The following is a 27,901-nucleotide window of genomic DNA, read 5'->3' on the forward strand; positions in this document are numbered from 1 at the left end:
GAGTCAATCCCAACAATTCCCTTTTATCAACTGTTAGCCACTGGAGTTCTCTGAGTTGAGAAGGGCCAACCTGAGAACGAGAGCTAAGATTCAGTATCACCCGTACCATTTTATTCTGTGCCGTTTGCAGTTTGTTTTTAAAACCTTTGGGGAGCTACTGTACCAGTAGTACAAGCATAATCATAGTGAGGCTGCACTAATGCTGTTGAAAGTACTTTCAAGGTACCCTTATCCAGAAATGTGGCTTTTCTGGCAAGAAATGTGACTTTCTGGTTCACCTTGGCAATAACGTTCTGTCCACTGCCCTCCTTGGTCAAAAACCTGTCAAGTTCACAGCCTAAGTACCTAACACAGCTGTCACCAACCATGACTCTGAAGCGTGGTGATCTTCCTAGCCTAATCTAGAGACAATAAAATTGACTCAGTTTCCCCCCAAATTGATAGACAATTTGTTATCTGACAGCTGGTTACTGATACCCTCCAGTTCTGCAAAAGCTGGCTCCCTAGTTGCTACCATACTCTTGTCTTTGTGTGAGACCAAAATAGCTAAATTGTTTGCATACAAAAAAAGCTGACAGGAACAAGATGATTTCATATAGTTGATATATAACAGGAAGAGGGGCCCTAAAACACTCCCTTGTGGAACTCCACAGCTGATTAACCTGGCAATAGACAAAAGTGCTATTGACATCAACCCTCTGATACCTTCCTGAAAGATACGATCTGAGCCAGTCTACTGCCATGCTGTTAAAACCTAGGGCCATTTGCTTGTAGAGTAGAATAGGGTGGTCTACTGTATCTAAGGCTTTCTGGAGGTCCAGCAACACCATGCCACAGAAATTTCCTGCATTATTTACCAGAGATTGCAAGAAGTTTCCAGGGAAAGTCTGTGTAATGATGAAAGGAATTAAAATGGCCTTCAAGGGAGTTGCAGGATTAGGGGGTAAAGACTGGTCCTCAACCTCAACACCCCTGAATGAAGAAGAGGTCTGTCGTCCTCTCACAGCACTGCAGTATCTACGCCCACCCCCCACCTACATCCTCAACAGATGTTGTTGACCGCTGAGAGATTTGTTGAAATATCTGTCCCTCATACCTCGTACCCACTCTCTTCCCCCTCTCCCCTGCTGTGTGGCAGACCAGGACAAGCCCCACTGTCATTACAAATGTAATAAGAGCACAAGTGAGATTGATGAGGAAAACAGTGGCATCAACTGCTCTTTTAATTAACTCCAATCCCACAATGGCGCTGGGACAGAGCGGAGGGCACAGAGTGGAGCGAGGCATTTATTTCCTTTCCACCCCTGTTATGTTGCCTCAATAATGAACAGCCATGATAATGAACAGCCTTCTGGGACCCAATTACATCCAAGGCCGCATTAGGAGCCCAGCAGGCCCAGTGGAAACTTAAGTTGAGTTTTCCCTCATCTCCCTCATCCGTCCCCTCGCTCTCTCCGTGTCCCTGCCTGCCGGGGATGGCCTTCGCTTGATTGAATTTAGAACACCCCCCGCACTGGTGGTTTTCAATGGAAAGAGGAGGTAGGGAATGTATGCTTGGAGTTTACTGTCCTTCACTTTCCACTGCTAGAGCGGCTGTTTTGTCGTGTGGAGGGGTGGTGCTTGAGTGAATTAAAAGCAATTCCGAGGGCCCCTCTCCCTGAAGCGGTCCTACTCTTTCTGCTGCAGCCCACACAATGGGAGATCTTGTCCTTGTAACACCTACGTACAGTATGTATTTAGGCCTTGTGAAATGACGATGGCTTACATTTAAAAGCTGTGAACTCTGACCCTGTGCTTTCAGAATGAATTAACACACAATTGGATGGAATTCCAAAATCCATACAGGACAGCCCATGTCCATGCTGGAGTAGATACTCATGGCAAAGTCAATTTTGAAGTTGTATTCTTTGTTACTTCCTGGAATCTTAACAGACAATAGATGAAAAAAGGACTTCAGGAGGTAGGGTTGATGGGAGAAAGGTCAAATTGACATATTTTAATGTATGTAATGCGATCTTATTCATATGGCAGGCAATGCCTAGAATTCAATTCTTTTTTTTAATCTTCCTGACAGAGCAGCTTCAAAGTGGCAGAGGTATAATTATGATCCTTGAGCAATCAGACAAAATAATCAATGCCTTTCTTTGGCTCTCAGAAAAAATCCTCTTGATCTTAGAGGCAAGGAGAAAGGCATTACAATGTGCTATTTCTTTAATGTCTGTCATCATGTTTCATAACACTCCACAATCAACACAAATCCATTCCTCAGCACGTGGCCGGAATAACACCTGCTATTAAAGACACACACACACAATGTTCAACATTTTATTAAATGCCATTATAAACTGGGCAGTTTGGGTCCTGGATGCTGATTGGCTGAAACAGCATTCCATCAGAGCATATATCAGACATACCACAGGTATAACGCAAAACTACTTGTTAACTGGTTTATAACAGCAATAAAGAATCTCTGGGTTTGTGGTATATGGCCAATATGCCATGGCTAAGGGCTGTTCTAACGCACGATGATTGCGGAGTGCCTGGATACAGCCTTTTGCCATGGTATATTGGCGATATACTACAAACCCCTGAGGTGCCTTATTGCTATTATAAACTGGTTACCAATGTAATTAGAGCAGTAAAATTAAATGTTTTGTCCTTCCCGTAGTATACGATCTGATATACCACCGCTGTCAGCCAATCAGCATTCAGGGCTCGAACCACCCAGGGCTGTATCCAGGCACTCCGCATTGCGTTGTGTCTAAGAACATCTCTTAGCCATGGTATATTGGCCATATACCACACCCACTTGTGCCTTATATATCACACCTCAGGCCATATTTTTTTAAATTTATTTCACCTTTATTTAACCAGGTAGGCAAGTTGAGAACAAGTTCTCATTTACAATTGCGACCTGGCCAACTGCAAAGCAGTTCGACAGATACAACGACACAGAGTTACACATGGAGTAAAACAAACATACAGTCAATAATACAGTATAAACAAGTCTATATACGATGTGAGCAAATGAGGTGAGAAGGGAGGTAAAGGCAAAAAAAGGCAATGGTGGCAAAGTAAATACAATATAGCAAGTAAAACACTGGAATGGTAGATTTGCAATGGAAGAATGTGCAAAGTAGAAATAAAAATAATGGGGTGCAAAGGAGCAAAATGAATAAATTAATTAAATACAGTAGGGAAAGAGGTAGTTGTTTGGGCTAAATTATAGGTGGGCTATGTACAGGTGCAGTAATCTGTGAGCTGCTCTGACAGTTGGTGCTTAAAGCTAGTGAGGGAGATGTGTTTCCAGTTTCAGAGATTTTTGTAGTTCGTTCCAGTCATTGGCAGCAGAGAACTGGAAGGAGAGGAGGCCAAAGAAAGAATTGGTTTTGGAGGTGACTAGAGAGATATACCTGCTGGAGCGTGTGCTACAGGTGGGAGATGCTATGGTGACCAGCGAGCTGAGATAAGGGGGGACTTTACCTAGCAGGGTCTTGAAGATGACATGGAGCCAGTGGGTTTGGCGACGAGTATGAAGCGAGGGCCAGCCAACGAGAGCGTACAGGTCGCAATGGTGGGTAGTATATGGGGCTTTGGTGACAATAATAAACTAGCACCTAGGACAAATTATTGAATTTCAGTGTGACCAATTTCTCCATAAGGCCTGAATGGGCCAAGGTTTTACCCAGAGCATGGTGCAGTAGCTCACTACTCAGTACCATTATAGTATCGGACTCAAAAGAGCAATACCATTTATAAATCAGGTTACAAACACAATACTTATTTGAAAAAAGGATGCACATCCATTTTGTAGATTTTTTTCCCATCTTTGTATTTGTGTATAGGTTTCTTAATGTATACACTACGTCTCCGGAGGGCATTGGTGTTGTGTGTGATGTTGGTTGAATGTCTGTTACACTGGAATTACCCTATAAATGCAGTACTTGGGGAAATCCTAGGCATTAATAACAATTATTGGCATTCTTTAGTTTCCACAGACAACTTAAGTGTTGGGTATTGACTGCTGTGCTGGAGAGAATGTTGCCTATTGATCTGACCAAGGCAGAAAAAGATGGTGTCTTCCTGTAAGGCTGGGATTAATCCTAGCAGGCTGCCAGTGAACAACAGACACTGCTCGATCCCATTGGCTGACTAGGGCCTCTTTAGGACACAAACCTTCCCTGTGAATACTCGAAAGTTCACCCTGCATGCTGGTGTGGATCATTACAATGTACAATGATGGGCATGGTTTATTACTGTAATTGGGGGGCACTATAGTTTGGATATCTTTAATATCTGCAAACAATAGTATTACATTTGGCTTTTGTTTCGCCTTCACCACTGCACTATGTATAGTATTCTGCCATGTCTCTCTCCCAGTGGACTGTGTGCTTACTAACAGCTCATCTACTATTGCTTAGGGCTCTTATTTTCTTCTAGTCAGAAAAAATACTTTCTACTGTCAAGCTCCGACATCCCCAGTTATTGAAAGCTGGTGGGCATGGAACTCAAGAGTTGCTCTCAAAGCTGCAGCAATGCCTGGATTCACACAGCCGACTCATGATGAATAGAGTAGTGCTAGAACAAAGGGACACTTGTTATGGGTTTAGATGTCTTTACCAGACTTTTATTTGGCCACAAAGACTTCTCTGCCTACACAATTCATTAGGACTTACATGAACTCAAGGATGTATTGCTCTAGGTGACTGAAACCATGAAATCCCCCCCCAATACATGTTTAGTACTTTGATCTAGACATCAATTAATCCTTTGACAACCTCAGAAATAAGCAGGACTATTTCTCATACCACAATAAAAGGCTGGACACTTTTTTCTAATTCTTTCTAGGTTTCTATAAAAATGTAAATCAAAACCTTGAATGGATAGATACAAATATTTGTCAGATGGGTCGTTCCACGAAGAGTGCCTTTTGATATATTAATTTTAAAAGCCTGTTATACTCAATGAAGTGCCCTTTAATATAGACGGCATGGAGAATTCAATTAATCTGATTTTTAATATGAATAAAGGCTTGCTAAATTCAGCATTTTGACATGTCCCTCTGTCAACCCTGTGTCACTTCTAGGAAGACTTCAACCCATGTAATCCAACCATTTCTCCATTGTACATCCCTAGTTATTTTAAGTCAGTTCTGAAGATGATATTTATTTCATTTGATTAGTGATTCATTCACATCTGTCCCTCATTTTAAGGTCAAACCTCTAGTTTTAATATGGTGAAACTATTCATTTAAAATGTATTTTTCAAAAGAAACATTGAACATCAAATAGTCAAATCATAGTGTAAAAACTTGTTGGGCCATTTTCTGTTTTGTGATAGAAAACTAATGGGTTTAAATTGCCACTCCCTGTTGCACACAAGCTTCCATTCCCCCTGTCACGAGAGGATTTATGGCTGATTTAAAACGAGATCGTCAACCCTGATACCGTCAACCCTGATACTTTCTATAGTATCTTTTTATGTAACCTATTGGAATGGCAACATGTGTTTTTTATGAAGTTGAACATGTGCTCTTTTGGACAGAATGTCAACATTTTGTGAAATCACTAGTTACACTTCTAAAAAGGCACCGAACTGGTGGAAGGACCCAGATACTGTACAGGTAAGATTGTAATTGTCTACTTATTCACAACACAGAATCTGTGTTCAAAACAGAATCTGTTGTGAATAAGTAGACAATCATAATATAGAACTGGGCTGAAGGAGTAATGGTAAGACATTACAATATTATTATTATTATTACAATATTGTGCCACAAAGCTTTTGAAAAAATATATACTGAAAATACCAAAGAAATTTAATTATTCAAGTTTAGTATTGTCATTAAATAATCTTAAATATAATACAATAATTTATTCATATCTATCAAGCTACAAAATCATAAATATTTGTGTGCTGTATTCTCTTGAGTCATAACTACCTGTACTTCCCTTCTCACTGGTTCATACTATCCCCCACCAGTGTCCCTCCCTGAGATGTGTAGGGCGTGGCTTGTCCCAGCTGAGAGAGCGGGTCTGCTCCAGCGGTGTTGGCCACATGGCAGGGGTCTGCGCTCCAGGGTCCTAAGGGCCACTCTTCTGACCCACTCAGCAGCAAACTTGGCCCCCCTCCCTAGCCCCAGACACAGGCTGAGTCTGGGGCTAGTGCAGATGCAGGTTGGCAGCCAGAGCACCTCCTCCACAGGTTGTCTCTCTGGCCACTGAAGGCTCCTGTCGCAGTCAGAGCAGATCTGAGACAGAGCAGAGGCAGACAGAAACAGATTATTCAAATAAGATACCTTCAATAGTCAGCCTCAGAGCTCAGTGTTACTATTTCATATGTTGGCATCGCCATGGACCTTAAGTTTGCATATTTGTCATCATGAATATTATCCATATAATTACTGTTAATACATGACTCATGAGGTATCATTCACCTCCTACTGCAGAAATACTGCCAATCATTCACCTACCTAATACTATCCCACTGTGTCCTCTGTTGGTGAGTTGATGTCCATTTCAGTGTATTAACCTACCGGTACACTACTGAACAGGTCTCCTGCTGCTAGCTTGTATCTGCTCTGGTACTGGCTCTGTTCTCTAAACTGCTGAGTCTCTCTAGAACTCCCCTCTTGGTGTGGGGCAGGGGAGGAGAGAGCTGATGGTGGTCAATGGGTCAGAGTGGAATGGATCTGCACTCCCCACCTTAACCATGACCTGTATTGACTACAACTAGTTTAGCTCCACCTCGCTGCATATATCCACATCAAAACAGAGCCTGTCTCATTACCTGATGGACCAAATGTTGATGGCTCTGTTCGTCAACAGCCCTCTAACCAAATGCAAATTCAGTCTGCTGATTTTGGTAAACCTTCCACGATGTCCCAATCCCTGTTAAGCTTCTTGTTGACCGCGTCTGCCAGCTTTGTGTACACAACTGGCTCCTCGGCTATTCCAGACGCATCGTTAATGTGGTGCCCTTTTGTGCCGTTTCAGTCCGCCGGGATAAACAGGCTCACAGATGCAAAATTATTCCAACACAGATAATTAGACGAAGAAACAATCACAAGTATGAATAATAATCTGCATTGGGAACATTAGAACTTTTAAACATGGGAACAGGGGGGATTCTGGGCACCAAGGGAAATGAGCTTATCAAATAAAGCTTGGCAAATGTGCAGTGAATGAAATAAGTCAATCATTTTAATGTGAGAGAGGAGCCCTGAGGAGAATAAATAAGCAATCGCCACATCATGCAGGGAGAACAAATTAGCATGGCGCACAATTAGGCAAGGTTACATTCTGCTGGAGCTGTGAACACGGGGTGCGCTAATGAGCTCCCTGTGTGTGTGTGTGTGTCTTGAGGGAGGAAGGAAGAGTAAGCAATCCAAACCCCTTTCCATCAAAATTCTGATAATGTACAGGCTCCTTTAAGAAAGACAGATAAGCTAGGTGGTAATTCAGGCGAGGGACAGGCTTGAAAGTGAGAGGGCTTGTAGAAGAGAGAGGTGGGCTATCAGACAATCTGGCATCTGGGCCAAGTAGACATGTAGGCAGGCAGTCAGTCAGTCAGTCAGACAGACAGAGCAATAGGCAGGTGTGTCAGCCAGACAACAGGCTGTTCAGTAGGAGCCACGTCACAGGCTTTCAAAGGAAAGTCAAAGTTATTAACTATTCAATCACATGAAGGGGAGGTGAAGGTGTGAAAGGTTGCAGACCAAAGCACTTTCTCTCCCGCGCATTAAGAGCCTGGTCCAGCGCTCCGGTGCTCTGAGTGGAAGAGAAATAGATTGCCTCCCAGGAAAACGACTGCTCATACAGTCTCTTTTCACCTTTTTCTCCTGTAATAACAGCAATCTGCTGTGAAAATCTAATCCCAAGTACCATTTACGCTGCATCTAGATAACTTCTGCTTGGGAAAGCGTACGACATGAATATTTCATTCGCTGATATCCAAATAAACAGTACAAGCCATCAATCAGCCGGCCTTCTAACAGGAAGTGAACTGGAAAGGGACATTGATAATGAACACCTTGCGTAGAAGGAAATGCACATCTCACATCAGCTGCATGCCTTTATTTCTGCGACTGGCCATTAGGGCTGGGAATGGCCCGGCATCTCACAACACAATATTATTGTGATACTTAGGTGCCGATTACGATATATACTGCGATTCTATATGTGTTGTGATTCGGTATTTGTGATTTTATTGTGATTTGATGTTCCAATCATATTGCTCACCATATGTCTGCTGCAGTGACAAGAGTCATGAGAAAACGAGTTTTGATCATTCATGGAAATAAAAAGTGCTGAATTTGTTTTGGCTCCCACATTAAAAAGAAAAATACTGGTGTTTTGGTGCAGGTACAGTCAACTAGAATATCCTGATATGTAACTGTATCGATATGCATCCTAGTCATCCTGATCTACAACACACTGCAGTGTACATAGCCCTTACAATCACCAGTGTACAAATACTTTAAATGTGCATAACCTGACCCGTATGGCATATTCATGACAACCAATCAGGCATGAATTACTGTCCTCCAGTAATAGCTATATTCTGGCCATTAAAGTCAGATATGTCTGCATCCTCCTCTCCTCTCCTCTCCTCCTCTCCTCTCAACTCCTCTCCTCTCCTCTCCCTGGCCTAATTCTCCCTCCTCAGTGGCGGATAAGAACGATCAGCAGTCCATCCATATGCACACATATCTATGGAGTGGATGTCAGGTCTCAGCTTGGCTCTAGCGCTGAAAGCCCTGGTAATGACACTTAATGAAAGCTGGGGAGCAGAGCCAGGCATGCGTAAGGAAGGAGAGGCCCAGTGTCCTCCCCCAGCACCCTCCTCCTCCCCCCATCAGCCCTGCTCAGGCCCTCAGACACCATAAATAAACAAACGCGGTGCGTACACGAGAATGGACGACTGTTCCCTCTGCTCCTCTCATGCCATTCACTTATTTATCTATTTATTTGTATTTACTCTCTCTGGCTGCTTTTTAGCGCTCCTCTGTGTTCTCCCAGCTCCCTACAGGCTTCCTGGATGTCCTGGAACATTAGCTGAGTGAAGTCGCAGCCATCCAGTGGGCCTTTATGGGCTGAGTTTGCATCTGCCCTCCATTGGTATCAGGCAAGGCACAACGCACGCACACACTTATTAGCGTACGGTACTCTCTCCAGAGCAATGTCCATCCTCAATGCCTCAGTGCTCCTCAACTACATATTGCAACTTTTTAAATGTTTTTTTAACACTCAGCCAACCAGTGAATTTTTTCCAAAGCATGTCAACTATTCTTTCAAAGCAGGTTTAAAGTCCTAAAGGGTCTTTTGGTACATTACCCACCTTGCATAAGACATTTGAGAGAGATCAGTGTGGTGTGCTGTAAGTGACAGCATGAGGATGAGGTTAGGGACATGATGAGTGTTGAGGTTCCGTTATCAGAGCAAACAGGGAATGATGGGATAGAATGGATCCCACTCACTACAAGCCTCTAATCAGCACAGTCAACACAGGGCTCTGATTGGGTTCACAACCAGTCTAGTCTCTTTCTCTCTCCCTCCTATCTCACACTCACCAAAAGTAATCCCTCCAATCAGTCCTAACTTTACCGCATTTCAATTTAGAAGGAAATCAGACGGGAACGCATTACAGGGAAATGCCAGTGAGCACAGGACTGGCTTACTTTAAAGCGAGGAGGTATAGGCAGCGCAAAATGAGAAGGCTTCAACTGTCAAACAACCATATGGAACACAATTTCACCAATAAATCACATTTTCTCAGCATCACATATAAAATGCAAGTTCAATTTTAAAAAGCTATAGTCGGTACCATGGCAATGTGTGGGTGACGTCTGTCTGAGTGTCTGAAAACAGACACGACTAAGACATGTCTGGCCCAGAGGAGAGGAGACCGTGTCCTTGGATGGCTCTGTCTGTCCGTCCGTCTGTTGGGATGATCGGCCATGATAGGAGGCCAGACTAGAGGTCATCTCTAAGCCCTCCTCCAGTCCTCAGTGTCAGAGCACCAGGCCTTTGATTACCACCGTCCATAGCCACCTCTAGGATTTCCTGCCTGACTGCACAAATGTATCTTCGGTGTTAACAAGCTGCAGTGGTCCTGTGGGGCAGGAAGGGCCGGTGGCGTCTAGGCCCAGGCGTGGGGAGACTGCAGTGGGGGTCACCCAGGGTGAGGAGGGGGAACTCGGGAACAGCGAAACTGTTCTACTCTGGGAGATGGAGAGAGTGGCTGAGACAAGCTGTGCTGCATTAGAGGGGGGTGGGGATTTGAAACACCAATCTGCAGGCTTCTCAGAGGCTCTCAGGCCACTGATTTCACAGCCGGACGACACGGACCATTAGCCCCCAGAAACACAGATGCTAATCCCAGAACAACAGAAATCAACATGGCTGCCAATAGCTCTTATGAGTTATAGACGGGCTCCCGCTCTTAACCAATACTGTCTGAGATGTGTTGCTGATTGTTGCTATTGACCCATGTCTCAGCTCTACTCTAGAAACACACAGAGAGGAATTCACTCAGTCCGGGAAGTCACTGCTTTGTCACTGATGCTGTCTCTAGAGCCCCAACAAAGAAACTAGTGAAGAGTTAGAGGACATGTAGTCATTTGCCTCGTATGGACCTGCTGCAGCTTGTTCCTGGATAACTGGGAAGTTGCCAAGCCCACAGATCCAGTGTCTCAGGTCAGTGCCAGTAGTACAGTACTCACTCTGTGTGGAGCAGCTGGACGGGAGGTCTGGTCAGGGCACTGCGCTGGCCACTCATACTGGCTTGAGAGGCCTGATACAAAAACAAGTGACATTACTCAATAGAAAGGAACAATGCTCTTCAATTGGTGTTGTTTTTTAATACTATATCAGGGTTGTAAATGTGTGGAGGTCTAACAGTGTTATCCAGTGTGTGTAACTGTGTATGGTACGTACCCTGAACCTCTCGGCTTCAATCCTGCTCTCTTCCAGCTCAGCCTTTTCATCTCCTCCTGCAGACCCTTGCCTGTCGATAGGGTTAAGACAGGGTTAATGCTGCTTTGTGAATGTAGAGTAGAACGTGACTGGGCATCAGTGTGTGTGTGGAGTTAGGTATGCTCTTACTTCTGCTCCTTTACCCACTGGTTGACGTTGGTTATCACCAGCTCACTCTCCCTGTGTGTGTGTGTGTGTGAGTGAGTGAGTGAGTGAGTGAGTGAGTGAGTGAGTGAGTGAGTGAGTGAGTGAGTGAGTGAGTGAGTGAGTGAGAGAGTGAGAGAGAGAGAGAGAGAGAGAGAGAGAGAGAGAGAGAGAGAGAGAGAGAGAGAGAGAGAGAGAGAGAGAGAGAGAGAGAGAGAGAGAGAGAGAGAGAGAGAGAGAGAGAGAGAGAGAGAGAGAGACTACAACTCTAACAGTGTCTATCTGACATATCTGGAGATTTTAAGGGTTCACTACCTCATTAGCTGCTGTGCTGTACTTGTGCTCCATGGAATCGTGCTGTGAGTGTAAGGCCTCCACCTGACCAGAGACACATGAACAAACCCCTGCTGCACATCCTAATGGCTATACAGCTCATTTTTCATTGAGAGGTGATTACTAACTATGCTGTTTGGCCTTTCTGTGCCAGTGCAAAGTGTGAGGATATGTGTCATAACTAGAGCCAAGAGGTTTTCATGAGCACATCAATTGATCAGGAAAACTTTGGGCCTAGTTAGGCAGTAAGGCTTCCGGCTATTATAAGGGCCCAGAGTTTTTCCTGATCAGGTCACATGGTCAGCAAAACCTCCTATCCTTAGTCATAAACCCTACCAGAATGTCCCCAGAACCCATTGTGTAAGTGTGTGTCTGACCTGGGCCACCTTGGCATGGTAGTTCTCCCTGAGAGAAGCCATCTCCACCTTAATCAGCACCACCTCCTTTTTTCAGGGCTACCAGCTTCTCCTGGCCCCAGCACTGAGACCTCCCCAGCTGGGCACTCAGCTCTGCCAGCCTGCCCTCACAGGACCGAGTCTAGGTGGGAGAGGGATGATACCTGTCATTGGCATTTCCTAATATCATTTTTGTTCTCATTTCTGAAAACTGATAAACCTTTTAAATGAATGGTGAACAATGAGTCACAGCAACATGCAATGTATATTCATGAGGGTTTCCTATAACCCTGCCCAGGTAGGAAACTGGGAAACGATAGTTCATTAGTTAATTACATTGTAGTGAACTCCTCCATAAACATCTCCTTCTAGTAACATTGTCCTGTCATAGTCACATTCATCTGACTCTAAATCACTCTTAACAATACTTGTACATGTTACATGCATGTACATGTTGAGCCACTACATCAAAGAACTGGTCACCATAAAATACACTTTTTTCTTTATAGGGACAATGTGAAGGACAGCAGTAACCAGTCCTCCCTAGCCACATCCCCCGCCCTATCCTCTGTCTGCTTGGCTGGGACACACGGAGTCTGTGCAGTGTTCACATCCCCCACCCTATCCTCTGTCTGCTTGGCTGGGACACACTGAGGCTGTGCAGTGTTCACATCCCCCGCCCTATCCTCTGTCTGCTTGGCTGGGACACACAGAGGCTGTGCAGTGTTCACATCCCCCGCCCTATCCTCTGCCTGCTTGGCTGGGACACACGGAGGCTGTGCAGTGTTCACATCCCCCGCCCTATCCTCTGCCTGCTTGGCTGGGACACACGGAGGCTGTGCAGTGTTCACATCCCCCACCCTATCCTCTGTCTGCTTGGCTGGGACACACAGAGGCTGTGCAGTGTTCACATCCCCCACCCTATCCTCTGTCTGCTTGGCTGGGACACACAGAGGCTGTGCAGTGTTCACATCCCCCACCCTATCCTCTGCCTGCTTGGCTGGGACACACGGAGGCTGTGCAGTGTTCACATCCCCCACCCTATTCTCTGTCTGCTTGGCTGGGACACACGGAGGCTGTGCAGTGTTCACATCCCCCACCCTATCCTCTGTCTGCTTGGCTGGGACACACGGAGGCTGTGCAGTGTTCACATCCCCCTCCCTATCCTCTGCCTGCTTGGCTGGGACACACGGAGGCTGTGCAGTGTTCACATCCCCCACCCTATCCTCTGTCTGCTTGGCTGGGACACACGGAGGCTGTGCAGTGTTCACATCCCCCACCCTATCCTCTGCCTGCTTGGCTGGGACACACGGAGGCTGTGCAGTGTTCACATCCCCCTCCGTATCCTCTGCCTGCTTGGCTGGGACACACGGAGGCTGTGCAGTGTTCACATCCCCCACCATAATGACCTTTCCACAAGCCCAGGGAGCACGCAATGCAGAGGAGAGGCAATACATGTAATGAAAGAAGCAAAGGCAATTAAAGTGGTGTGTGGGGAGTGGGGGTGAGCCTGACTGGAGGCTCCAAACTGCAGTACTGCAGCTCTGTATTCCCCCTAACCCCTGTGTGACAGTATCGCAACCCCAGTCTGGTCATCCTCTTGCTGCGTTCACCTGCTAATCCGTGCAAAAGGACAGCCGTGCACACACACACACGTACAGTATGTAGATACACATCAAGCACATAGACACCACAAACAGGTTACATGCTGTACAAACACACTAATGTTAACACATTCACACACACTCACATTTAGGTGTGTGAAATGAGTTGCTCTCCCCCAGCCCTCCCCAGAACCCAGCCATACCACACAGCCAGAGACAATCATTATACCCTTCCTCTGATCCCACCGAGCAACCAGCAATTATTTCTAAAAGTGGAAAGTAAAAACTGACAAACACACACACACACAGCTGCACATAATCATTTTTTTTTTTGTGGGATGGGTTGTGCGGGGAGGGTGCAACTCACACTTCATTTTCTCTGGCGGAGTTTGCTGACCGCAAAATGACAAGGATGCTCTTCCTAAACCAATTAAGAGGGCAGAGCGCCGCTGTTACCATGCAACATTGACAGCACTTAAGGAGGATGACGTGAGACCACAGCGATGAGCCACAGAGATATGCCCTCGGCTAAACACACATACAAACACATTGTAGAGGTTTGGCACTGCAGGACAAGCACACACAGCTCTTATGTGCCTGTGTACACAAACAAAGTGCTTTGGATTTGTCACAATACAAACACAATGCTGAGACTATTTGAACCATAAAGCCTCAGACATTTTCACTTGAAAACCTGTTACTACATTTCTGTACTGTATGAGTATCTCAGTTAAACTGACTATTATGTGAGGTAGTTCCTCTAAGCAAAACTGTGTGTTTAAATGTTTGCGTCTTTGCAAACTCTTTCTGTATGTACAGTTGAAGTCAGAGGTTTACATACACTTAGGTTGGAGTCACTCCACAAATTTCTTGTTAACAAACTATAGTTCTGGCAAGTCGGTTAGGACATCTACTTTGTGCATGACACAAGTAATTTTTCCAACAATTGTTTACAGACAGATTGTTTCAATAACAATTCACTCTATCACAATTCCAGTGGGTCAGAAGTTTACATACACGAAGTTGACTGTGCCTTTCAACAGCTTGGAAAATTCCAGAAAATCATTACATGGCTTTAGAGGCTTCTGATAGGCTAATTGACATCATTTGAGTTAATTGGAGGTGTACCTGTGGATGTATTTCAAGGCCTACCTTCAAACTCAGTGCCTCTTTACTTGACATCATGGGAAAATCAAAAGAAATCAGCCAAGACCTCAGATTTTTTTTTGTAGACCTCCACAAGTCTGGTTCATCCTTGGGAGCAATTTCCAAACGCCAGAAGGTACCACGTTCATCTGTACAAACAATAGTACGCAAGTATAAACACCATGGGACCACTCAGCTGTCATACAAATCAATAGTACGCGTTCTGTCTCATGGAGATGAACGTACTTTGGTGCGAAAAGTGCAAATCAATCCCAGAACAATAGCAAAGGACCTTGTGAAAATGCTGGAGAAAACAGGTACAAAAGTATCTATATCCACAGTAAAACGAGTCCTATATCGACATAAACTGAAAGGCCGCTCAGCAAGGAAGAAAAGAAGGAAGAAAACTGCTCCAAAACCGCCATAAAAAAAACAGACTATGTTCTGCAACTGCACATGGGGACAAAGATTGTACTTTTTGGAGAAATGTCCTCTGGTCTGATGAAACAAAAATAGAACTGTTTGGCCATAATGACCATCGTCTTTGGAGGACAAAGGGGGATGCTTGCAAGCCGAAGAACACCATCCCAACCGTGAAGCACGGGGGTGGCAGCATCATGTTGTGGGGGTGCTTTGCTGCAGGAGGGACTGGTACACTTCACAAAATAGATGGCATCTTGAGGAAGGAAAATTATGTGGGTATTTTGAAGCAACAGCTAAAGACATCAAGTCAAGAAGCTAAAGCTTGGGTCTTCCAAATGACCCCAAGCATACTTCCAAAGTTGTGGCAAAATGGCTTAAGGACAACAAAGTCAAGGTATTGGAGTGGCCATCACAAAGCCCTGACCTCAATCTTATAGAACATTCGTGGGCAGAACAGAAAAAGTGTGTGCGAGCAAGGAAGTCTACAAACCTGACTCAGTTACACCAATTCTGTCAGGAGGAATGGGCCAAAATTCACCCAACTTATTGTGGGAAGCTTGTGGAAGGCTACCCGAAACGTTTGACCCAAGTTAAACAATTTAAAGGCAATGCTACCAAATACTAATTCCCACTGGGAATGTGATGAAAGAAATCAAAGCTGAAATATGTAATTCTCTCTACTATTATTCTGACATCTCACATTCTTAAAATAAAGTGGTGATCCTAACTAACCTAAGACTGGGAATTTTTACTTGGATTAAATGTCAGCAATTGTGAAAAACTGAGTTTAAATGTATTTGGCTAAGGTGTATGTAAACATCCGACTTCAACTGTGTGTGTGTGTGTGTGTGTGTGTGTTGTACATGCAGAATCTATGGGGGTCTGAGAGAGAGGTCTCATTATCCAATCAGCTTTAGGAATATAGCCCCGCACACACAGAAAGGGCACTGCTACAAGTCACACCTCTTTTCTCTACAACAGAACCTGCTCTATCCTGTAGTGGTCAATTAGTGTACAGCGCGACCTGTGGAGGTTAAGTCTCTACTTCAGAGGGGCTGTGTGCTCCACACTAATGACCAGGCATAGTGTTCATTTCCAGCCCTGGGTATATATTACACTAGATAACCCCCTTTCCTATTATACAACACATAAGGTTGAAAGATTGAGCCATCACACTTCTAATCATGTGATGGTGTAGTGGTTGGCTACAGGCTGTAACAGTCTAGGATTTAATGTGAGGCTATCTGGTCCATGACCTAATGGTTGGCAGTTGGCAGTGTCAGATCTAGAACCAGATCAGTGGTTATTGGATATTGACAATGAAATGAATGGTTATTGGTTAATTGCCATGAGGATGAATGGAAATGTTGATGTGTAGATCCTTCTCTCTCACCTCGTCCAGTGTCTGCTGACAGTGCGTAGTCTGTGGAGCTCTGCAGCCAGCTGCCTGGTCCTCTCCTCCTGGCCCCCTCTCTCCTCTGACAGCTGGGAGCTCCTCTGCTGCAGGCGGGACAGCTCACTACGTAGACCTGCAGCCTCACCACTCTGCTCAGCCAGCTGAACAGTACCACCACACGCACAGCCGCACACCACAAAACAAACATCCACACAAAATATACATTGTTAGTCCCACTACACATTATTTCCTCCACAGTCATTAACCTAAAACAAGTTGAGAGTTAATGTCATCGTTTTAACGTCAGTATTTTCAATACATGCCTGACAGAGTACCTGTGTGTAAGCAGGGCACGCACCAGCTCCATGCTCTCTCTATGGGAAGCCTGGGTGGAGGCCAGCTCCAGTCTCAGCTCTCTGAGGCTGTGTTGTGCTGCTGCTGTGTCCCTGGTCCCCTGCCTGCTGCTGGCCTGGGCCTCCTCTACACACTCCCTCAGCCTGCACACCGTCTCCTGAAAGACGCTCATCTGAAGAGAACACACACATGGAACATGGGCCCCAAACTACACACAAAATACACTCAAAATATGGACAGTATGTGATTGTGACCTCTGACCTCTTGGCTGTGTCTCTGGCCCTCCCTGCTCTCCCGCTCCCTCCTTCACTGCTGCAGCTGAGCCTGGCTGGCTGTCTGTTCCTCCTTGCAGCCTCTGGGTGGTGCTCTGCAGCTCTACCACACGCTCCTGCAGGCACCCCACAGTCCTCTCCCGCTCCCTCAGCTGTAGGACAGACAGCAGACACACCCCTATCAGAGCTCCCATCAGGTGTGTGTGCCACTGTGTGTATATCAGGCTCAAAGATAGATGGGACTAAATCTGACAATCGCAGCGCCATTTTAGCTCTCTGTTCCAGGATTAAGTCACATGGATGGGCAGATAGATGAGAGATCTGCACTTATATGCATGACAGATTTTAAATTGGGATTAAGGAGATTAATTTCAGGCTGTAATTGAGTGGGAAACTTTTTGATCAGATTGATTTAACTTTCTAAAGATATGAATTATGTGCTTCAATTTAATTTCCTAGCAGCTGAACAGTTGGTAAATTGCCGTGCTTCAGGCTTGTATCCCTTTGGCTGGTGGAAAACTATTATTTCACAAAATTCATGACGTGTGCAGATCTGACTCGTTTCTCTTGCTTCCTTTGGGGTTCAAAAATAATTACTATTTTTGAAACACAAATTCAGAGACGGAAACTAATTCAATTTGCGAGCATGGCTGGAGGGGGAATCTGAGTGGATTGTAGATGAGTGTAGCCAGGTTTCAGTCAGACACTATGTGAGGAGAAGACGCTCTCCTGATGAATAGAAAAACAACATGTAAAGCCAAAAAATGCCTCTTGAAACTTTTAACTGTCAGCAAGCACAGGTTAAATTCATGACGTTCACTGACACTAAATTATTTGTGTTGGAATATTGCCTTTAGTCATAAATCAACAGACAAACACTACAGTATAATTAACATTTGTTGGTTGTGTGAGTGTGACATGCATTTGCAATATGTGTGAATTTATTGACCGCATATTTGTAGTTGAGCGCTAGCTTTTGGATACATTAGTATGTGTGTGAAAGTTAGTTTTATATACATTATAAACTGGTTGGTTCAAGCCTGAGATTGTCTGACAGCAGTGGTATATCAGACCGTATACCACAGGTATAGCAAAACATTTAATTACATTGGTAACCAGTTTATAATAGCAATGAGACACCTCTGGGGTTTGTGGTTTATGGCCAATATACCACGGCTAAGGGCTGTTCTTATGCACGTCGCAACGCAGAATGCCTGGATACAGCCCTTAGCCGTGGTATATTGGCCATAAACCACAAACCCCGAGGTGCCTTATTGATTAATTATAGTGTTTGACTCTACCTGGCTGTGAGCTGCTTCCATGCTGGTTCTGAGCTGCTTTTTCTCTGACTCCAGTCGACCCTCTCTCTCCCTGGCCCCCTGGTTCCTCTCCTGCAGCTACTGCTGCTGGGACAGCTCTGTCCGCAGTGCCTGGCTGGCATCAGCCTGCTCCTGCAGCTGGAACACAGAGAGACAACCATAGTCAACCAACCGACCACACGTTTACAGGCAATATTCTGAGGTTAGGCTACATTTACATTTTAGTAATTTAGCACAGGGGTTCCCAAACGTTTTCACTCGGGGGCCCCCCTTCCAGCATTGGGGAACATCCTGCCCCCCCCCCCCCCCCCCCTGCACACGCGCAATGTCTATTTCTATGGGCACAAGCACTGTTCATGACAAATGATTCACACCCCTCTTGTTGGTGGAGAGAACTTTGCAGGTGTAAAGTATCATGACACAAGGTGAGACCCAGATGCAGAAACAGGAGGCAGATGGTTGGAGTTTAAGATGTTTAATAAATCCAAAGGGTTTAGGCAAGAGAATGGTCGTGGACAGGCAAAACCAGTTCAGAGTTCAGGAGGTACCGAAGGACAGGCAAGCTCGAGGTCAGGGCAGGCAGAATGGTCAAGCAGGCAGGCATGGAGTCCAGAAAACAGGCAAGGCTCAGAACCGGGAGGACTAGCAAAAGGTGAAAAAGGCCAAGCAGGAAACTGGGAAAACCACTGGTAGGCTTGGACATACAAGACAAACTGGCACAGAGAGACAAGAAACACAGGGATAAATACACTGGCCCAGAGAGACAGGAAACACAGGGATAAATACACTGGGGAAAACAAGCGACACCTGGAGGGGGTGGAGACAATAACGAGGACAGGTGAAACAGATCAGGGTGAGACAAAGCTTATTTCATTAAATTCTACACATTGTGTAATGGGGTGTACATTTTGCATTTTGCAGTTTCAAAGCATATTTTCTTGCAATTCTAAAAATAAAAAATGTAATTAAAATTACAACAATACATATCGGCAAAAAAATAATAATAATAATAATGTTAGCTGACATGGGCTAGTTGATCTGGACATTTCTGACAAGATATAAATAGCTCTAAGTTTCTTCAGACACATTGGTGCAGCTAGCTTCCGGGTTAAGCAGGCGGGTGTTAGGAAGCGCGGTTTGGCGGGTCATGTTTCGGAAGACGCATGACTCGACCTTCACCTCCCGAGCCCGTTGGGGAGTTGTAGCGATGAGACAAGATAAAAATTGGGGAGGAAAAGGGGGTACATTTTTAAAATTCTAAATAATTTGTATAAAATTATTCAAATGGAAAACAAAACAATTCTCAATAAAGAAGTTATCAGCAAAGTCACTGCTAGTAGGAAAAGTCAAGTGCAAGGCTGCTGGGTCATTAGCTATCCCAAATCAATATATTGATCTAGTGTAATGCAACACCCTCTTTTCACGCCACTTCGATACAAAGTGATTTTTATGGCAGGTTAGGAGAGTATTTTCCTAACCTTAACCTCAAGTCTCCTAACCTGATACGACTAATTCACTTTGGTATCGAAGTGGCGTTAAAAGACTGTTCCTCTAGTGCAGTGGTTCCCAAACTTTTTATAGTCCTGTACCCCTTCAAACATTCAACCTCCTTCTGAGTACCCCCTCTAGCACCACTCTCAAATGTTGTTTTTTTGCCATAATTTTAAGCCTGCCACACATGCACACTATACAATATATTTATTAAACATAAGAATGATTGTGAGTTTGTCACAACCCGACTTGTGGGAAGTGACAAAGAGCTCTTATAGGACCAGGGCACAAATAATAATATAATAACAATCAATAATTTAGCTCTTTATTTAACCATCTTACATATAAAACCTTATTTGTTCATCGAAAATTGTGAATAACTCACCACAAGTTAATGAGAAGGGTGTGCTTGAAAGGATGCACATAATGCAATGTTGGGTTGTATTGGAGAGAGTCTCAGTCTTAAATCATTTTCCACACACAGTCTGTGCCTGTATTTAGTTTTTATGCTAGTGAGGGCTCTCTTACATAGGTACGTGGTTGCAAAGGGCATCAGTGTCTTAACAGTGCGATTTTCCAAGGCAGGATACTCTGAGCGCAGCCCAATCCAGAAATCTGGCAGTGGCTTCTGATTAAATAACATTTTCACAGAACTGCTTGTTGCAATTCCGATGAGGCTCTCTTGTTCAGATATCGGTGAGTGGACTGGAGGCAGGGCATGGAAGGGATAACGAATCCAGTTGTTTGTGTCATCCGTTTTGGGAAAATACCTGCATAATTGCGCACCCAACTCACTCAGGTGCTTTGCTATATTACATTTGACATTGTCCGTAAGCTTGAATTAATTTGCACACAAAAAATAACCATACAGTGATGGAAAGACCTGTGTGTTGTCCTTGTTAATGCAGACAGAGAAGAGCTCCAACTTCTTAATCATACCCTCAATTTTGTCCTGCACATTGACTATAGTTTTTTTATTACATTTTTATTTCACCTGTATTTAACCAGGTAGGCCAGTTGAGAACAAGTTCTCATTTACAACTGCGACCTGGCCAAGATAAAGCAAAGCAGTGTGACACAGACAACGAGTAAACAATAAACAAGCCAATAACACAATAAACAAGTCAATGACACAGTAGAAAAAAGAAAGTCTATATACAGTGTGTGCAAAGGGCATGAGGAGGTAGGCAATAAATAGGCCATAGTAGCGAATAATTACAATTTAGCAGATTAACACTGGAGTGATAAATGAGCAGATGATGATGTGATAGTTGCAGAGAGTCCCTGTAATCCTAGATTCAGATCATTCAGGCAAGAAAAAACATCACCCTGATAGGTCAGTCGTCTGAGAAACTCGTCATCAAGCAAGCGGTCAGAGAAGTGAAAATGATGGTCAATAAAGAACACTCAGCTCGTCTCTCAGTTAAAAAAAACTTGTCAATACTTTGCCCCTTGATAACCAGCACACTTCTGTATGTTGTAAAAGTGTTACATGGTCGCTGCCCATATCATTGCACAGAGCAGAAAATACACGAGAGTTCAGGGGCCTTGCTTTAATAAAGTTAACCATTTTCACTGTAGTGTCCAAAACGTCTTTCAAGCTGTCAGGCATTCCCTTGGCAGCAAGAGCCTCTCGGTGGATGCTGCAGTGTACCCAAGTGGCGTCGTTACCACTCCACCATGTCTTCTTGTCATGGTTTTTGCTCCATCAGTACAGAGACCAACATGAGCAGCAGCTACGTTTGGCTACATATTCCCACGAGAGAGTAAGAGTTAATGTGATTGGATGTTAATTATTTGACTAGGCTACCTGTATTTTACATTGTGTTGTTATTTCGCTGAACACCTAGATGGTTTAATTGTATTTTTGGCGAGAAAAAAACCTCACCCAAATGTATAGCCCCGTTGTAAAATAAAAATGTTTTCTTGGGGGGGGTGTACCCCCGACGGGGAACTTGTTGGTTGGTTTGTTGTATGTGTTAATTTGAGGTCTTACCTGTTGCTGTAGAGTCCTGAGTGTGTCCTTGGTGTTGGTCAGCTCTGCCTCCAGCTGCTGAGCCCTCTGCTGGTGTGTGTTGGCCTCCTGCTGAGCACTGAGCTGGGCCTGCCTGCTCTCCCCTGCCTCCTTCTTCAGACTCTCCACCTGGGTCCTGATGCATGCACACGGCCACAGACACACCATCAGTCAGGGGCTCCCAGTCTTTAAACGACCACTACTTTCAAACTGGCATGTTTGATACCTCTCTCTGCCAACGCTACCCCCCACATGCTGTAAACTTTGTTTTCACTCTTGTCTACATTTTCAAAATCAAAGGGAATTTCATTTATCTTGTGATGTAATGCGAAAAATGTGCTCATTTGAGAGTAATGCGTGTGTGTTTGTGTCTGCCAGATTTAATCTGAGCAGGCAAGCCTGAACATTTAATGAGAGGCCGTTGCACTAATTCTGGCTGTGCGGTGCTTTGCGGTGTGGCATGGTGTAGTGGGGTGAGCGTTGGGCTGATGGGGCGCTGGGGCGTGAGTGATGGGATCAGAGCTGTGTGTGTGAGGGGTGGCCATGGCCTGTTTACCGTCAGGTGAAGCAGCTAATCAAATCCCAGTTTGCGCCCTCTCTTCCTGAGACATTAACTCAGCCCACAGTAAAGCGTCAAAGCCCTCGCTTGCCCAGGGAGGGACATACCCCGAGTTAGGGAGGGGGACAAGGGACACACCAGCAAAGTGTGAAGGAGAAACTTATACTGTACGTAGAGCAGAGTGTGAAGGAGAAACTTATACTGTATGTAGAGCAGAGTGTGAAGGAGAAACTTATACTGTATGTAGAGCAGAGTGTGAAGGAGAAACTTATACTGTATGTAGAGCAGAGTGTGAAGGAGAAACTTATACTGTACGTAGAGCAGAGTGTGAAGGAGAAACTTATACTGTACGTAGAGCAGTGTGAAGGAGAAACTTATACTGTATGTAGAGCAGAGTGTGAAGGAGAAACTTATACTGTACGTAGAGCAGAGTGTGAAGGAGAAACTTATACTGTACGTAGAGCAGAGTGTGAAGGAGAAACTTATACTGTATGTAGAGCAGAGTGTGAAGGAGAAACTTATACTGTATGTAGAGCAGAGTGTGAAGGAGAAACTTATACTGTATGTAGAGCAGAGTGTGAAGGAGAAACTTATACTGTACGTAGAGCAGAGTGTGAAGGAGAAACTTATACTGTACGTAGAGCAGTGTGAAGGAGAAACTTATACTGTATGTAGAGCAGAGTGTGAAGGAGAAACGTATACTGTATGTAGAGCAGAGTGTGAAGGAGAAACCTATACTGTACGTAGAGCAGAGTGTGAAGGAGAAACTTATACTGTACGTAGAGCAGAGTGTGAAGAAGGCGTTCCCTAGGGACATGTTCTACCAAAGAGCTGCCCCTCCTCTCTGCCAATACCCATCCGATAAGCAACACCTTCAGACAGTCTAAGACAAAGAGAGAACGAGAGATATAGAGAGGAGTTGGGTGGGGGTTGAGGGGTAAAGCCCTTCCAGAAGTGAGTGAGTGTTTGAGAGTGTGTGTGGTGTGTGGGTGTGTGGGGGGGGGAGCCTTCTCAGTGCTCACCTCCCTCTCCCATTGACAAGGCGGCCGCAGTAACAGCAAATCGATGGCTTGTGAATCCCCTGCATCCCCCCCTCGCCAGGCTGATCAATATCCCTGGCAATTAGAATCCCCTATCTGCATGGCTGTGGGGACCTCTGGGTGGCTCGCCAGCCCACAAACACCCAATTTAGTCCTCAGCCTATCACTTAATTACTAAATCCTCCCTAATGCCTATTGGCAGGCGGCGGGCGCACTCCAAGCGGCAGGACGGCTGACTGAACAGGAGACCTTTGGCAAGGTGTTGGTTAAGACGCTCCCATTTCTCTTCTCCTGGCCAGTTAAACATATGATTTCACAAGAGGGCCCCGACCTGGAATGATCCGCCTATCGAGCGGCCGGAGCACACACAGCCCAGATGGACAGGGGAGAGGAGGAGGAGAGCGGGGGAGGCAACGTGCCACGGGTCACAAAGCCAAAACACTTTTCTCTCTTTCTCTCAGCCACTAAGATACAGACAAGGTTGAGAGTGTGTGTGAGGCACAGTGGGTTTTTAAACACATTTAACATCAGATTTTCATCAGATCACATTTTCTTCACAGGCATTATTTAGAGTGATTGTTTGAGAGGCTTGTCTGAGTCATAAAGACACTGTGGCCTTACTGGTCAAAAGGTTCAGTTTGGATCTAAATGGGAATAAGACAGTCTTACAGACTCACGGCAATCAGCAAATACTCAAGTCACAAGTCAATGGCTCAGGGTTAACAGCCTGTTCAGGGGCAGAACGACAGATTTGAACCTTGTCAGCTCGGGGGTTTGAACCTGCAACCTTCCGGTTACTAGTCCAACGTTCTAACCCACTAGGCTACCCTGCCGCCCCTGAACATGATGTCATGCTGTGTGCTTGGCGGTGGAGGGCTGCATGTCCCGACAGAGATCATTGAGTCACGGTCCGGCATTTTTCATCCTGTGGCCAAATCTTTCCAAGGAAATTAACTTAAATATGATTAGGCTGTAGTTTACTACAAGTGTCTGTAAATAAATATTGACAATAATGGCAAGAAGCAGAGGGAGCTCAACCAAAGTGAGTCGAGGTGCAATCCAAAAATGTGATCATCATTGAAAAGGAAAAGGCAAAATGCGCAAATACCATGGTGAGCATTCTGCTCTTTTCTTTTTCAATAAATATTGATTACTCGTTTATTTGTATCTGCCTACAAATCGTACTGCTCCTAAAAGGTATAGCTATATCCTATATGCAAAATGTAGCTCAAGAGAAAGTGCAAGTGTCAGCTGTCATCATTCTTGCTGCTTCAAGTTCAGTAGCCATACCTTGCCTAGTTGGAAGTGTGAGATCAGGTGCGCGTTTGGTCTCAATTTAATAGAGTAGGCTGTAGCCTATGCATAGGTGGAGAAGCACGGGGCAGTTATCTTTCCAAGGAAATTAGCTTCATAAATATAATTAGGCTATAGTTTACTACACTGCCTAGTAATAAATATGAATCACCCATATTATTTTGTCACCGTCTGAAAATCGCCCCGCTCCTAAAAGGTAGGCTATTAAACGTAGCTCAAGAGAAAATGCAAGTGTCCGCTCTCTCTCCAACTTCGCTCTCTTCAAACTAAGTCTAGCCTATTGGCTGATATAGCCCAGTAATATAGATAGCCTAATATAATGGAGAATGTGAGACTCTCTGGAAATGTTACTTATTTCGTAGGTTATTTTTGGGCATTATGATATTGACAATAGAGCACAAAATTGCTAGGACCATGGCTAGCAAGCTAGCTGCATCCCATACACCTAAAATAACATTGCAGGGCCGCGGTTGGGTTCGGGACCAGTTCTTGCGGGTGCAGGTGGGAGTTAGACAGAAAGCCAGCGGGAGCGAGTAGGTGTGGTATGAAAAGCTGCGGGTGCAGGTGGGAGTTAGACAGAAAGCCAGCGGGAGCGAGTAGGTGTGGTATGAAAAGCTGCGGGTGCAGGTGGGAATGGCATGAATAAATCAGTCATGCGCAGACCTCTACTTGGAGCCAGATAGAGACAGACAGTCAGAGTGCTTTAGGGAACCCAAAGCCCTGTAGAGTATCTGTAGCCCTGCAGGTCATGTTCTGTGGTGCGGAGTCTATCCTTTAAGTTGCGTAGCTCTGCCTGTAGCTTCCTCTGGGCCTGCTCCCCACCCCAGCAACACCTTCTCCTCCTGACGAGCCAGCTCCTAGGCTGAGACACAGACACATAACATATTTTGATCATTTACTATCAACAACACTATTATATTACATATCTTATCTGTTATCTTGTGTGCTGATTTGCCCTCCTTCTGCATTCATGCATGTTCCGTTGTCTCTTATTTTGATGGTCCCTCTGAGTGCATATGCATATGTTAGTATGCATGTGTGAGTGTGTGTGTCAGACAAATGGCCCCAGGCTGTGAATTGATGGTCTGTTTCATTGCTGGCTAGCTGCTGAGGCTTCTGGGGCAGGCAGGACGTAAACAGGTGACTGTCTCATACTGATCATTAAAGTCAGCCCTAGAGGCTGCACTGCTGCTGCTGCCACTACAACCATGTCACTCTCCTCTTTCTCCCCTTCCCTCCTTCCATCAGCATTACTCTCATTCCTTCTTCCTCATGCATCTACTGCTTTTAACTGTTTTTTAGAACCTCTTCTCCATCAAGGAAGAGGCAAGGAGAGAGAGAGAGACAAACAGTCAGACAAAGAGAGACAGAGCAAGACAGAGAAATAGAGAGAGAGAGCTACAAAGGTACCTGACTACACACGAGTCCAGCTTTATAGACACCAGTCTCCCAGCCCACCCCCCAGGACTGTGTAATCCTCCTACCCGTGTCCCTGCAGCATCCTTGGGCCTCCTTTAGTTCCTCCCTGAGGGTCATCAGCTGGGTCCTGAGAGAGCCACACTCTGCCTCTCTGCTGTCCGTCCCTCCTGCCCCTCTGGACGTCAACCTCCAGGCCCCTGGCTGCAGCTGCCTGCCGCTCCACCTCCACAGCCCGACTCAGAGTCTCCCGGGCCTCCAGCAGGTCAGCCTTCGAACGCCTCAGGAGGTTATCCCGCATCTGCACTGCCTGGGAGGGAAAAGAGAGAAGGCTCAGTCAAAGTGTGAGTGTACGTGTGTGTGAACATACACTACCGTTAAAAAGTTTGGGGCCACTTAGAAACACCAGTCTCAACGTCAACAGTCAAATCAAATGTATTTATATAGCCCTTCGTACATCAGCTGATATCTCAAAGTGCTGTACAGAAACCCAGCCTAAAACCCGAAACAGCAAGCAATGCAGGTGTAGAAGCACGGTGGCTAGGAAAAACTCCCTAGAAAGGCCAAAACCTAGGAAGAAACCTAGAGAGGAACCAGGCTATGTGGGGTGGCCAGTCCTCTTCTGGCTGTGCCGGGTGGAGATTATAACAGAACATGGCCAAGATGTTCAAATGTTCATAAATGACCAGCATGGTCCAATAATAATAAGGCAGAACAGTTGAAACTGGAGCAGCAGCACGGCCAGGTGGACTGGGGACAGCAAGGAGTCATCATGTCAGGTAGTCCTGAGGCATGGTCCTAGGGCTCAGGTCCTCCGAGAGAGAGAAAGAAAGAGAGAATTAGAGAGAGCACACTTAAATTCACACAGGACACCGAATAGGACAGGAGAAGTACTCCAGATATAACAAACTGGCCCTAGCCCCCCGACACATAAACTACTGCAGCATAAATACTGGAGGCTGAGACAGGAGGGGTCAGGAGACACTGTGGCCCCATCCGAGGACACCCCCGGACAGGGCCAAACAGGAAGGATATAACCCCACCCACTTTGCCAAAGCACAGCCCCCACACCACTAGAGGGATATCTTCAACCACCAACTTACCATCCTGAGACAAGGCTGAGTATAGCCCACAAAGATCTCCGTCACGGCACAACCCAAGGGGGGGGCGCCAACCCAACCCAGACAGGATGATCACATCAGTGACTCAACCCACTCAGGTGACGCACACCTCCCAGGGACGGTATGAGAGAGCCCCAGTAAGCCAGTGACTCAGCCCCTGTAATAGGGTTAGAGGCAGAGAATCCCAGTGGAAAGAGGGGAACCGGCCAGGCAGAAACAGCAAGGGCGGTTCGTTGCTCCAGAGCCTTTCCGTTCACCTTCCCACTCCTGGGCCAGACTACACTCAATCATATGACCCACTGAAGAGATGAGTCTTCAGTAAAGACTTAAAGGTTGAGACCGAGTTTGCGTCTCTGACATGGGTAGGCAGACCGTTCCATAAAAATAGAGCTCTATAGGAGAAAGTCCTGCCTCCAGCTGTTTGCTTAGAAATTCTAGGGACAATTAGGAGGCCTGCGTCTTGTGACCGTAGCGTACGTGTAGGTATGTACGGCAGGACCAAATCAGAGAGATAGGTAGTCTAAAGAAGGCCAGTTTTATTGCTTCTTTAATCAGGACAACAGTTTCAGCTGTGCTAACATAAT

General features: G+C 45.4%; 1 protein-coding gene across 1 annotated transcript in view; it reads right to left on the reverse strand.

Moving 5' to 3' along the window:
* Positions 1-2,574: 2,574 nt before the first annotated feature.
* The window catches only part of LOC109887635 (uncharacterized), a 40,335-nt gene continuing 15,008 nt past the window's right edge, over positions 2,575-27,901 (reverse strand). The window contains exons 13-23 of the mRNA XM_031815764.1: positions 26,265-26,506; positions 25,444-25,642; positions 21,850-22,003; positions 18,345-18,500; positions 17,033-17,195; positions 16,753-16,943; positions 16,415-16,578; positions 11,831-11,990; positions 10,938-11,007; positions 10,724-10,794; positions 2,575-6,250 (exon numbers count right to left, since the gene is read on the reverse strand). The gene's annotated coding sequence lies outside the window, so the exon portion shown is untranslated. The remainder of the gene's footprint in view (positions 6,251-10,723; positions 10,795-10,937; positions 11,008-11,830; positions 11,991-16,414; positions 16,579-16,752; positions 16,944-17,032; positions 17,196-18,344; positions 18,501-21,849; positions 22,004-25,443; positions 25,643-26,264; positions 26,507-27,901) is intronic.

The sequence above is a fragment of the Oncorhynchus kisutch genome, linkage group LG3 (assembly GCF_002021735.2).
Source record: "Oncorhynchus kisutch isolate 150728-3 linkage group LG3, Okis_V2, whole genome shotgun sequence".
NCBI lineage: Eukaryota > Metazoa > Chordata > Actinopteri > Salmoniformes > Salmonidae > Oncorhynchus > Oncorhynchus kisutch.